This window comes from Nyctereutes procyonoides, unplaced genomic scaffold (assembly GCF_905146905.1).
Source record: "Nyctereutes procyonoides isolate TBG_1078 unplaced genomic scaffold, NYPRO_anot_genome, whole genome shotgun sequence".
NCBI classification, from domain to species: Eukaryota; Metazoa; Chordata; class Mammalia; order Carnivora; family Canidae; genus Nyctereutes; species Nyctereutes procyonoides.
Genome location: NW_026575133.1, coordinates 51,011,074 through 51,023,872, shown reverse-complemented (window position 1 = coordinate 51,023,872; position 12,799 = coordinate 51,011,074). Strand labels below are relative to the sequence as shown.

Genomic DNA, 12,799 nt, shown 5'->3' with positions numbered 1-12,799 from the left:
GTGGCGAGAGGAATCTCCCAGAGGCAGGGCCCCGTCCCAGGCTTCCCCCGCTCCGGAAACCTGGGCGCGGGGAGCCTGGGAAGGGCGCCCCCCCCCACCTCCCCCGCACGCCCGCTCTCCAATTTCCACAAAAGGGGCTGGAGGCCGGGCCTGCCGCGGGAGCCGCCTCCCGGGAAGGGGGTGGGGCCGGGGAGGGGTTTACCTCCCGACTGGAGTTAAAAGTACCGGGAAAGCGTAAAGCGTCCACTGCAGCCGGTGGCGTCCTGGACTCGGAGCCTCCTTTCTCCAACGGCCTGAGACGGCGGCTCGGGCCAGGGGCTCAGCGGCGACGGGCGCGGAGAGAGGCCCCCGTGGAGAGCTGGCCCCAGCCTGACCGCTGCGGGCCCCTGCTGCCAAGTAAGAGCGCCCCCTGCGCCCCCTGCGCCCCCCGTCCCCACCGCGGGAGGCAGGGAAGCGGGAGCTCCCGCTGGGGTCTCCAGGCTCCACTCCCCGCGGAGCCGCCTCTCGGCCGCGCTCCGGGTTCCCGGGCCCCGCGCGGGGCGCCCTCGGAGCGAAGGCTACTTGCTCGGAGAGATGCTGGGACCCGCAGCCTAACGGGGTGCCCTTCCCGACGCGGGCGGCCCGGCCCAGCCCCACCTCTCCCGAGCCGAGCAGGCGTTGCGGGAGCGCGGGGCGCTCGGTGCGGTGCTGGCTGGGGGCGCCCGCGACCCGGCCGGCCCGAGCCAGTTGCGCGCCGGGTGCCTAGGAGGGTGCGCCGTGGGGGCCGGGGATACTCGGAGTTGTGGCTTCTGGAGGGTGTGGAGCGCGCGCAGGGGACAGGGGGCGCCCTGGAGCGTCCCCGTTGCTGCGGCTTTGGGGATCCGGAGCGCACGGGGCTGGGGCAGAGTGGGTGGGGGCCACCGAGGCTGCGCCTGGGTGTCCTAGTGCCCTAGTGCCCACGGCCTCGGAGTTGGGTTTTCTCCCCAGCGAGCTGGAAAGGCTCTGCTGGGCGCCCGGGCGCCGTGAGACGTGCGCGAGGGCAGGCGCTATCCGCACGCCAGGTATTCCCTCCCACGTCGCCCTGGCTCGTCCGGGGACCAGGGAACCTCTCCCGAGAGGCCCCGGAGGAGGAAAGAACCAGCACCAGCTACCCCGCGGATCGTGCAAGCCGGGTCGGCCCGGGGGTAGTGCAGGTCTCACCCTGGCACGGTCTTTGGTGCCTGCGGTTTTTACCCAGGCGCTTTGGCCGCTGCGCTCTGCACCCCTTCCCCCCAACTCCAAATTTGGGAGCCTTCTAACGTAGCGGCCTGCTGGAGGTGTGGCCGTCCATCCGCGCCGGAATAGAAATGATTGGAAGAAACCAAGGAAGACCACCAGAAAACCCCCCAGCGCGGGCGGGACGAGGGGACGCGGCGGATCTCGGCTGGGGGGCGGGGAGGGGGCCGCGGACTAGTCGGTATGCCAGGAGACCTCAGGCCCAGGTGAGAAGAACGACATGCATGAAAACCAGAAACATGGCCCACATTTCTCCCCCTAAAATCTTTGAACTGTGGAGTTCTTTAAAATCAGTCCGATCGTTTCTTTTTGAAGAGAAGGAAAAACGCTGAAGCTCAAGCAAGGGCCCTGAATTGGTGAATGTGGGGCCTCAAACCCCCCTTTATGCCACCTTGAGCCTGTCTCTCTGGGAACCCCCAGAGCCCATTTGTCCCCTTGGCTGAAATTATTTCGTTATTTATGATGTTTTCTGTACTTAAAAGTTCCGAGATGGGGCTTAAGAGAAGGCCAAGTGTTCATTTCCCTGGTCAGTGCCCAGATGAATGACTTACTCCATGGACCCCATCTTGGCTAAATCAGTCATCACCCCCTCCCTTTTGTCCTGTTCTCCTTCCTGGTCCCTAGTATCTGCCCACGGAAAGAGCAGCAAACCTGTGGCAAAGTAAGTGCATGCTCCCGCGGGCCCCTGGGGCTCTTGGGGCCCAAGAAGATCCAGGCTCTGGTGTATGTGTGTGTGCACATGTGTGTGCACCAGTCTGTCTCTCTGCTACTTTGTCGACTTGGTCTAAGGTGAATATGAAACTCGGGTCCAAAGACAAAGTATGCACTTGACGTTATAGGTTGGCTGACATTTTGATGCATGGCAGACTGGAACATTCTGCAAAGAGACTTCCGCCTGTCTCCTTTCCAGCTGGGTTCCTGGCCTTTTGCCAAGTCCTTGCTCTCTGACCTCTGGATGACCAGTGTGGAAGGGTCTTTCTTGGGATGGAAACAGATTTTCTATGCTCTGGGGATGACCATCAGTAAAACTTTGTGATGCCCCCCATCCCCGGATTCTGCAGTGTGTATTTAAAACTTATTTTATATTCTGAAAAATTTCAAAATGCACAGTAGTAGAGAGAGGGCCCCCATATCTACTCACCCAGCTTCAAGTAATCAGTATTTTGCCCCACTTGCTTCTAACTGTCCCTTTGCCTTTTTCTTTTCTCATTGAAGTATTTTAAGGCAAATTTCAGATTTTATAATCATTCCATCCCTGTATATTTCAGTGTGATCTTGAAAAGTATTAAATAATCATTATGCCATTATTCCATCTAAGAAAACGAACAATGATTCTTTACTATCATCTGATACTCAGCCCGTATTCAAACATCTCCCAGTTTTCCCCAAAATGCCTTTGTGAACCTGATCTGAGTTCTGTTGGCTTTTATAATCTATGTTCATGTAGTATGTTATTCCTTTCAAACTACTGTTCTACCCACTGTGTCATTTGGTTGTTACAATGCCCTGTTAGAGAGTAAGATAGGTCCTGAATTCATTTTGCAGCTGGGTAAACCAGCAGACAGATAAGCTGTCCAGATGGCACAGCAGGTAGAGGGCAGAACCAGGACCTGACGTGGGCCCCCTCGTCCCTGGGCCACGGTGGTCCTGTTTCTCCGCGCTGTATCAGCTGTGCTCTAAAGCATTCATCTTGGCTCTGGCTTCATCCTGAGCTTATCCCTTCCTATACACCTGCTATCAGGGATCCCTGTGTAAATATTTAGTAATTGGTCATTTGGCACTTGAGGTAGATCAGCTGTGAAGTCGGGAAGCCTGGATTTATTTCCCAGCTTATTGTGAAACTGTATGAAAGCAGCTTCCCTCTCGGGGTGGCCCTCTCTAAACTAGGAAGAATTTTTCCCCCCATTCTCAGGCTCCTGGGTCTGGGAGTGGGGTGAGTGAGACAACTGTAGCTGGAATTCCTGGACAAGATCAAGGCCCCAGAAAGAAATCTCATTGAGAACAATTGCCCTTCTTGGATCATCGCCTGACTGTTCTGGCAGCTGGGTTTTTTTTTTAAGATTTTATTTATTTATTCATGAGAGACACAGAGAGAGGCAGAGCCATGGGCAGAGGGAGAAGCAGGCTCCCTGTGTGGAGCCCGATGTGGGACTCAATTCCAGGACCCCAGGATCACGACCTGAGTGGAAGGCGGACCCTCAACCACTGAGCCACTCAGGTGTGCCTGGCAGCTGGGATCTCTAGTCAGAGATTCCTAAATCTGATGACAGAGAAGAGGCTTCCCTCTGAAGTCCTTCACACACAGACAACTTTGTTTTCTCTGCTTCTGTCTGATGAGGATACAGAACACCAGAATTTTGTACTTTTAGCATTTTCGTCACTTGTGTTTATTTGCTCTGAAGTGGGGTGATAAATCATTTTTACATCTTATTAGTAGGACTCGTGAATTGGAATTCTCTTTCCTTGGCAGGCTGTGTGGGAAAATGGAATCTTATTTCTTGACTCCTAGATTCTCTGTTCTCATGTTCATTCTGTTCTCACATTCATTGCCCTGAAATATACATTGAATGAACAGACCTTCCTTAAAACAGGCAGCCAGGGACAGAGAAACGGGTTGCTTCCAATCCCATCATTCAGCTGGACGAACCCAGAGGGCACAGCGCTAACCTAGGGTCACACTGTCTTCTGGCAGCCACCAGTTCTCTTCCCCCTTAGCTAATAGGCGGTCTCCATGGGGGTAGAATTTCTAGGTGATTCCATGTCAGCAGTGGCAGTTGCTTCATTCCTAACATTTTTTTTAAGATTTTATTTACTTATTCATAAGACACACACACACAGAGGCAGAGACATAGGCAGAGGGAGAAGCAGGCTCCATGCAGGGAGCCTGATGCCAGACTCGATCCCAGGACCCCGGGATCACACCCTGAGCTGAAGACAGACGCTCAACCACTCAGCCACCCACATACCCCAGTTGCTTCCTTCCTTTTAAGCTTTGGGAGCATTAGGAGGTATAGTTCCCCCACTCCCAGGGCTGCCTGGATTCAGGATGGCTTGTAATTACCTTTGTTCATTTACCTCCATGCAAGGGTCTTCGTGGCCAGTCAGCCTGGCTGTGTCACCCAGACCCACCTGTACTGCGGACCCTGCGTGTGCCTTGAGGCCTCAGATGAAGTGGCCGCAGCCTGCCCTCCTCCAGGCCCACAGAACCAGTGGGACATGCATCCGCAGCAATGCACTGTTGAGCTTGTTCTGCAGTCGTGTCCAGGTTTGAAGTGAGTCTTCACACCTTCTTAGTTGAGTAATTCCAGCTGTGCTTCTGCTGTCCAGCATGGCGTGTGCTTGGCAGGGAACACCACCTGGCCAGGTGTGCTGGCGGGTCTTCCCCTAACCGCCTGTATCTGAGAAGTCTTCAAGCACCAGGACCATCCTTTCAAGGGTGATAAAGCATGAGGGTGACAGATGAGATTTCTGTCCAGAGTTAAAAAAACAAAAAATTCGTACTTCTCTTGGCAAAAACAGCACACCCAGGCAAGTTTCACGTGGCAAGGAGGGGTATAGAGTGAGAATGAACTCAGCAGATAATGAGGATGTAATTAGGATCACAGTCCGTTTCTTCTTGCCCAAGGCTTTTGATCCCTTTATTGAGAGTATCTTTAACTTTGTATTGTAATATCATGTGCGAATGATGACATATTTTTTTAGTTTTTTCATTGTCAGAATCTCTGTTAACATAAGCAGACACAACACAGCTGGCCCCATGGATTCTTTGTGCAAACTACCATATGTCTTCCTTGATGCGTCCCCAACACAGAGCTTAAAGTATTTTCTGGGAAAATAATGCTGCTTGCCTATGAAGTGCACAATTTATGGGAACATAACTTACGTCGATGACTTGTGAACAGCTCACTTTGCTGAGTTTCTTTACACTGTCCTCGAACTTGGATCCATGAACTCTCCCACCACGAGCCTTGTACCATTACAGTCGTGGGGTAAATATAGCACAGCTTTCCAGAATTCCAGCATGGCCCAAAGATCTAGCAAGATCTTTTCCTAAATATCTTTCTAAATCAAATGCAAATATATTTTCCTAAGTATCTTTCTAAATCAAATACAAATATAAAATCGAGTACATTTTAAAAGTCAACTCCCTCCCCACCAAGAATAACATATATAGATAAAATGGCCTCAATCCTAAGCATACACATGTATAAACTTTTGGTTTTGCTTTTTTTGTGGTAAAATATATATAACTTAAAACTTACCATTTTATTTATTTATTTATTTTAAGATTTTATTTATTGATTCATGAGAGAAACAGAGAGAGAGAGAGAGAGAGAGGCAGAGGGAGAAGCAGGCTCCATGCAGGGAGCCCAATGTGGGACTTGATCCCGGGACTCCAGGGTCATGCCCTGGGCCAAAGGCAGGCGCTAAACCACTGAGCCACCCAGGAATCCCCAAAAACTCACCATTTTAATCGGTTTTGAGTGACATCACTTTTGGGTTCAGTGGCATTAAGTATATTTGCATTAAGTACATTCAACTTTCTCATCTTTCCAAACTGAAGGTCTCTGTCCCTATTAAACACCTCCCAGGCCCTGGAGACCACCGTTCTACTTTCTGTGGCTACCTTTTGATGACCCTAGGTACCTCATGTAAGTGGAATCCTATGGTACTCTGTCTTTTGGTGACTGGCTTATTTCACTTGACCTATGTATCCTCAAGATTCATCCATGTTGTAGCATGTGTCAGAGTTTCCTTCCTTTTTAAGGGACTATTCCGTTGGATATGGATAGACCACATTTTCTTTTATCCATTCATCCATCAATGGACACTTGAGCTGCTTCCACCTTTTGGTTATGGGGAATAATGCTGCTGTGAACTGGGCATATAAATACCTGTTCTGCATGAAGTTTTACAAAACGAACATGCCTTTAAAACTCCCACCTAAAAAAATAAAAAAATTTTAAAAATTAAAAAAAAATAAAACTCCCACCTAGATCAAGAATAGAATGTCACCCAGAGTGTAGAGATTTACAGGGAAAGCAGGAGATGTCAGTGACATGCCATGCCTGCATGTGGCTCCTTCAGCCACACTCCAGGGGCTGAGGATTGGATGCTCATTTTCTCTACCATGAGGCAGTTTGGAAGAGATGTTTGAAAAACACAGTTTATAATGTGAAAGGCCACAAGATGAGCTGTGAGATTTCAATAAATGTCTGTCCTTAGGGGAAGATAGTACCACATATTTGGGACTTGCAGTTGCAGCTGTGTTAACACATGACCACTAAGTATAGTCCACCCAGGCTCTCCCTGGAAGTGGGGGGGGGAGGGGCTCACATCCACCTGGAGAACTCCCCTTTTATCAGCTTCTGCTGGAACATGAGTTTTAAGCTTTAAGGGAAAATTGTATGACCATGTCCTGCCTTCCTTTCTTCCTTTTCTTCCTTCCTCCTTCCTCTCTCTCTTCTTAACTGAAATGATTTATTAGTGGCCTTCTAGGTACCAGACACTCTGCCAGTCACTGTAGGAGACACAGAAATGAATAAGGCATGATATTTGACATGTGTATTTAAAATGAAATCATCGGTCAAGAATAATATTCTGATGGCTGGCGGCCAGCCCCTTGGTACCCACTAGTGCCAACAGCAGCCTTAGAGCACTGCCAAAGAATTTGTGGAGTTGGGGCTTGTTGCAGCACATAAACAGAGGAAGACTGTCCATCGGGTTACCTAGAATTGCTCTAGCATGCCCATAACCAAAGGGTAAGAATAGTTTTTTTAAAGGTTTTATTTATCAAAACAAAAATAAAATAAAATAAAAGATTTTATTTATCTATACATGAGAGATAGAGATAGAGATAGAGAGAGAGAGAGAGAGAGAGAGAGAGAGAGAGAGAGAGAGAGAGGAGAGAGAGAGGAGAGAGACACAGGCAAAGGGAGAAGTAGGCTCCCGGGTCTCCAGGATCACACCCGGAGCTGAAGGCAGATGCTCAACTGCTGAGCCACCGAGGCGTCCCAGAATAATTTTTTAAAGTACTTTTAAGCTGGGGGTCCTGGCTGGCTCAATCAGTAGAGCTTTTACTTGATATCAGGGTCATGAGTTCAAGCCCCATGTTGGGCATAGAGATTACTTAAAAAAAAATCAAATAAAATATTTTTAAGCTGCCTTGAATTCAGGTACTCTGAGAGCATTCTTGCTAAAAATGATGTTTAGAGGGACACCTGGGTGGTTGCAGTGGTTGGGCATCTGCCTTTGGCTCAGGGCGTGATCCCAGGGTCCTGGGATGGAGTCCTGCATCGTGCTCCCTGAGCCACCCAGGTGTCCCCGTTTCATTTCTGTACCTATGGCTGCACTGTTACTGTACGTATAGTGTGAACTCCTCCTCCTACTGCCTATGTCTCTGCCTCTCTCTTTCAGTGTCTCTCATGAATAAATAAATAAAATCTTTTTTAAAAATGATGTTTAGAGTATATTTTAATGATGAAGAAAACAACCCTAAAATTTACACATTGGTGAAAACCTGTGGGGGTCTCACACCCTTTTCTGGAAACCAGGCACTCTTGATTTTCTTGAATTGATTCTCTCCAGATGTTTTTCCTTCCTCGCAGCTCACAAAGCCATGTGTATCTCTCCCCACTCCATCCCATCCCCTATACCATCTGTTACACCAACATCATAACATTACCCAGCGCCAGGAGAGTTGCTGGTCTCTTCATGGGCCTCCTCTCCCTTGGTCTTAACCCATGAGAAACCATCCTTTTATGCAATAGCCACAGTGGCCCTTCTAGAGCAGGAGGTGGTAAACTTTTTCTCTAGGGACAGATAACAGCTATTTTAGACTTTGTAGTCCTTAGGCGCTGTGTTGCTGGTGGTCAACTCTGCTGTTTGAATGGGAAAGCAGCCACAGATCACAAGAAATCATTATGGCCGGGTTCCAATAACATTTTATTTCCAAAAACTGTATTTATAGATTTGGCCCAGGGCCTGCTTTTTGCCAACTCCCGCCTTAGGTCACAAATCAGCTCCCATCACCCTCCCGCTTACTGTTCATTGGCTCCTTATCCCCAAAAAGAAAACTTGGGCATTTCTTAGCATGACTTTCAAGTTTCCTCTGGGCCAGCCCTCTGCTTGCTCCTCCACCCTCACCTCTTCCACCTCTCACCACATCCACCCCCCACAGCGCTTCTCCTTTTCATCCTGCAAATGGAACCACATGCAGCTCCCCAAACAGCCTGCATTATTTCAGACCTGCCCTCCCTGCTGCTTTGAATGACCCCCCCACACACACACCCCAACCTTGTCAAACTCAAATTTTCCTCCAAAATCTGCTCAGTGTCAACTGTCTAAGGCTTTCCCTGTTCCTCATCTGCAGGTGTGATCACTGCCTCCCTGTTTCATTTTTTTTTAAATATTTTATTTATCTATTCATGAGAGAGACAGAGAGGCAGAGACATAGGCAGAGGGAGAAGCAGGCTCCATGCAGGGAGCCCAATGTGGGACTTGATCCCAGGACCCTGGCATCACACCCTGAGCCGAAGGCAGACGTTCAACCACTGAGCCACCCAGGTATCCCCGTTTCATTTCTGTACCTATTGCTGCACTGTTACTGTACGTATAGTGTGAACTCCTTGCAGGCAGCACCCATGTCAAATGCATCTTTGAATTCCAAGTGCCTAACAGTGTGTGTCGTGCAGCAGATGCTTCGTAAATATATACTGCTAACCTGAAGTGTCATTTAAGTCCATTTTTTAACAGCATAATCAAGATGTAATTCACGTACCATACACTTCACTCATTTAAAGTGTTTGAGCCAATGAATTTTAGTGTATTCACAGGTGCAAAGGTCACCGCAGTCAATTTTAGAGCATTTCATTACCAGAAAGAGAAACCTGTGCCCTTTACCTATCACTCGCTTCTCCTATCACTCTGCACCTCCACTCCTGCTAATCTGCTTTTGGCCTGTATGTGCCAATTCTGGATATTTCGTATAAATGGAATCATAGATATGGCTTCTTTTTACTTCGCATAATGTTTCCAAGCCTTAATTATTTTATTTTTTAAAGGTTTTATTTATTTATTCATGATAGACATAGAGAGAGAGAGAGAGAGAGAGAGAGAGAGGCAGGGACACAGGCAGAGGGAGAAGCAGGCTCCATGCCAGGAGCCCGACACGGGACTCGATCCCAGAACTCCAGGATTGCGCCCTGGGCCAAAGGCAGGCACCAAACTGCTGAGCCACCCAGGGATCCCCACCAAGCCTTAATTATGTTGTGGCATGTACACATACTTCTTCATACCTTTTTTTACGGCCAAATAATATACCATCATATGGATATACCACATTTTGTTTATTCACTGTTGATGGATGTTTGGGTTGTTTCCACCTTTTGGCTATTATGAATAGTGCTGCTATGAACATGTGTATGCAAGTTTTGGGTTGGACATCTGTTTCCAGTTCTCTTGGCTATATAAATAGGAATGGAATCTCTGGGTCATGTGGCAATTCTATGTTTATCTTTTTGAGGAATTGCCAACGTGTTCTCCACAATGGCCACATCATTTTACATTTCAGCAATGTATGGAGGTTTCAATTTCCCCACATCTTCACCAACACTTATTTTTTCCCATTAAAACAACAACAACAACAAAAATCATAGCCATCCTAGTGTGTGTGAAGTGGCATTTCATTCAGGTTTTGATTTGCATTTTCCCTGGTGACTAATGATGTTAGATATCTTTTCAGGTGTCATTGGGCATTTGTGTATCTTCTTTGGGGAAATGTCTGTTTAAGTCCTGTGCCCATTTTTAAATTGGTCTGCTTATCTTATTCTCATTGAATTTTAGGAGTTTTTATTTTTATTTTTTATCTTTTATTTTTTTTGTAAGATTTTATTTATTTATTCTTCAGAGACACACACACAGAGAGAGAGAGAGGCAGAGACATAGGCAGAGGGAGAAGCAGGCTCCATGCAGGGAGCCTGACGTGGGACTCAATCCCAGGACTCTAGGCTCATGCCCCGAGCCGGGGGAAGATTCTTTAACCGCTGAGCCACCCAGACATCCTGAATTGTAGGAGTTTTCATATGTTCTGGATACTAGAGCCCTTTCAGATACATGATTTATAAATATTTTCTCCCATTCTGTGAGTGGTTTTTTTCACTTTCTTTGTAATGTCTCTTTCTCAGTTCACATCACTTTTACTTAGCATTTATTCTATAATGAACCCAGGAGATACAGAAATTATGTGCCCCTAGGAGGTTCACAGTCTTAAAAGGGAGACAGGTATTCAGACCGTATAGCAAATCTTTGATCAGTATGTTCTGCTATTGCTATCCTGGTTCATAAAACATTTTAATAGTACCTATTGATGCACAAAAGTTTTAAATTTTGATGAAGTACAATATATACATTTTTACTTTGTTTCCTATGCTTTTGGTGTCCTATTTAAAAAACCATTGCTTAATCCAAAGTCATGAAGATTTACCCCTATGTTTTCTTCTACTAGTCTTATAGTTTAGCTTTTGTATGTAGGTATTTGATCCATTTTGAATTAATTTTTGTAAATAGTGTGAAGGAGGAATCCAACTTGTTTCTCTTTTATTTTTTTAAGATTTTATTTATTTATTCATGAGAGACAGACAGAGAGAGGCAGAGACACAGGTAAAGGGAGAAGTAGGCTTCCTGTGGGAACCTGATATGCAACTTGATTCCAGGACCTTGGAATCATGACCTGAGCCTAAGGCAGATCCTTAACTGACTGAGTCACCCAGGTGCCCCCCCCACAACTTTTTTCTCTTCCATGTGGCAGTTATTCCAGCACCAGTGTTTTTACAAAGACTATCCTTTCTCCCATTGAATGGGCTTGGTACCCTTGTCTAAGTGAATTAATCATAAATATGTGAGTTTATGGGCAGCCCGAGTGGCTCAGTGGTTTAGCGTCGCCTTCAGCCCAGGGTGTGATCCTGGGGACCTGGGATCGTGTCCCATGTCAGGCTCCCTGCATGTAGCCTGCTTCTCCCTCTGCCTGTGTCTCTGCCCCCCTCTCTCTCTCTCTCTCTCGTGAATAAATAAATAAAAATATTTTAAAAATAAATAAATAAATAAATAAATTTATTATTGGACTCTCAGTTCTATTCCATTGATCTATTCCATTGATCCACTGTCCTTGTGCTAGTGCCACACTGTCTTGATAACTGTTGCTTTGTATTACCTTTTGAAATTGGGAAGTATGAGACTTCCCACTTTCTTCTCCCCTCTCAGAATTGTCTCAGCCTTTCTGGGTCCCTTAAAATTCCATATACATTTTAGAATCAGCCTTTCAAATTCTATGAAAAAGCCATTTGGGATACTAATAGGGATTTTGATGAATCTGTAGCTCAATTTGTTTTCTCATCTTAGTGATAGACATGAAGTCTTCTAATCCATGAACATGGTATGTTTTTACATTTATTTGGATCTTGAATTTCTTTCAACAATGTTTTGTAGTTTTCTGAGGATAAGTTTTGCATGTCTTTTGTTAAATTTATTTCTAAATATTCTTTTTGGTGCTATTGTAAATAGAATTAGTTTTGTGATTTCATTTTTGCAGTATTCTTTGAAAGCGAATAGAAACAGTTAACTTTTATATATTGATCTTGTATCCTGTAACCTTGTTGAAATCTTACCAGTTCTTATACTCTTTTAGTAGATTCCTTAAGATTTTTTTATATATACATGTGGGTTGATTCCTAAACAAATGGTCATAGGTATTTAGGAGGTATATATGTAGTGTCCTAGAACAGGGAGGGAATAGCAAGTCCAAAGGCAGGGGATTGTGGAAGCAGGTGTCTCTGGTAACCACATGCCCTCAGGTCATTGTGGCAAGAGCTCAGTGTTGTGGGTGTGTGTCTCCCTAAAGAGAGTGGAAGCATCTTGTAGCTGCCAGTGGGAGCCATGCCATGCTTGGAAATACAGTGAGAATATTGGAATCATTCCTAGAAAGAGGACCAGAAAAGATTTGTGATCAGTACCACTGACACTTATCAGATTCAAAGGTAGCTGAGAAAGTCTGCCTTCCTTAGTAAGGGCAAAAACTTGCAGGTCTGTGTGTATATGCCACTACTCTGCAGATGCCATTATCTCCAGAAATGATCGTCAGTGACACAATACCAACTGGCAGTGTGGAGCTGAGCCTGGCCAGCTTTGGTGATGTGGCAGTCAGTGCCTGTTGCTATTGCTCCCTGGGCTTCTGGAAGGGAGCCAGTGCTTCGATGGACAGTAGAATCCCAGATCACAGGCTCTTTTTTTTTTTAATCTTATTTATTTATTCATGAGAGACACACACACAGAGAGAGAGAGAGAGAGAGAGAGAGAGGCAGAGACACAGGCAGAGGGAGAAGCAGGCTCCTTGCAGGGAGCCCGACGTGGTACTTGATCCCAGGACTCTAGGATCACTCCCTGGGCTGAAGGTAGGCACTAAACCGCTGAGCCACCCAGGGATCCCCATGATCACAGGCTCTTAACAAACTTGAGAACAGCACTCCCACCCCCTTCTCTTTATAGCCAG

At 46.7% G+C, this 12,799-nt stretch overlaps 1 protein-coding gene across 1 annotated transcript in view; it reads left to right on the top strand.

Annotated features, from left to right (window-relative positions):
- Window positions 1-235: 235 nt before the first annotated feature.
- LOXL2 (lysyl oxidase like 2) overlaps window positions 236-12,799 on the top strand; it is a 90,449-nt gene continuing 77,885 nt past the window's right edge. Inside the window, exon 1 of the mRNA XM_055300553.1 lies at window positions 236-396. The gene's annotated coding sequence lies outside the window, so the exon portion shown is untranslated. The remainder of the gene's footprint in view (window positions 397-12,799) is intronic.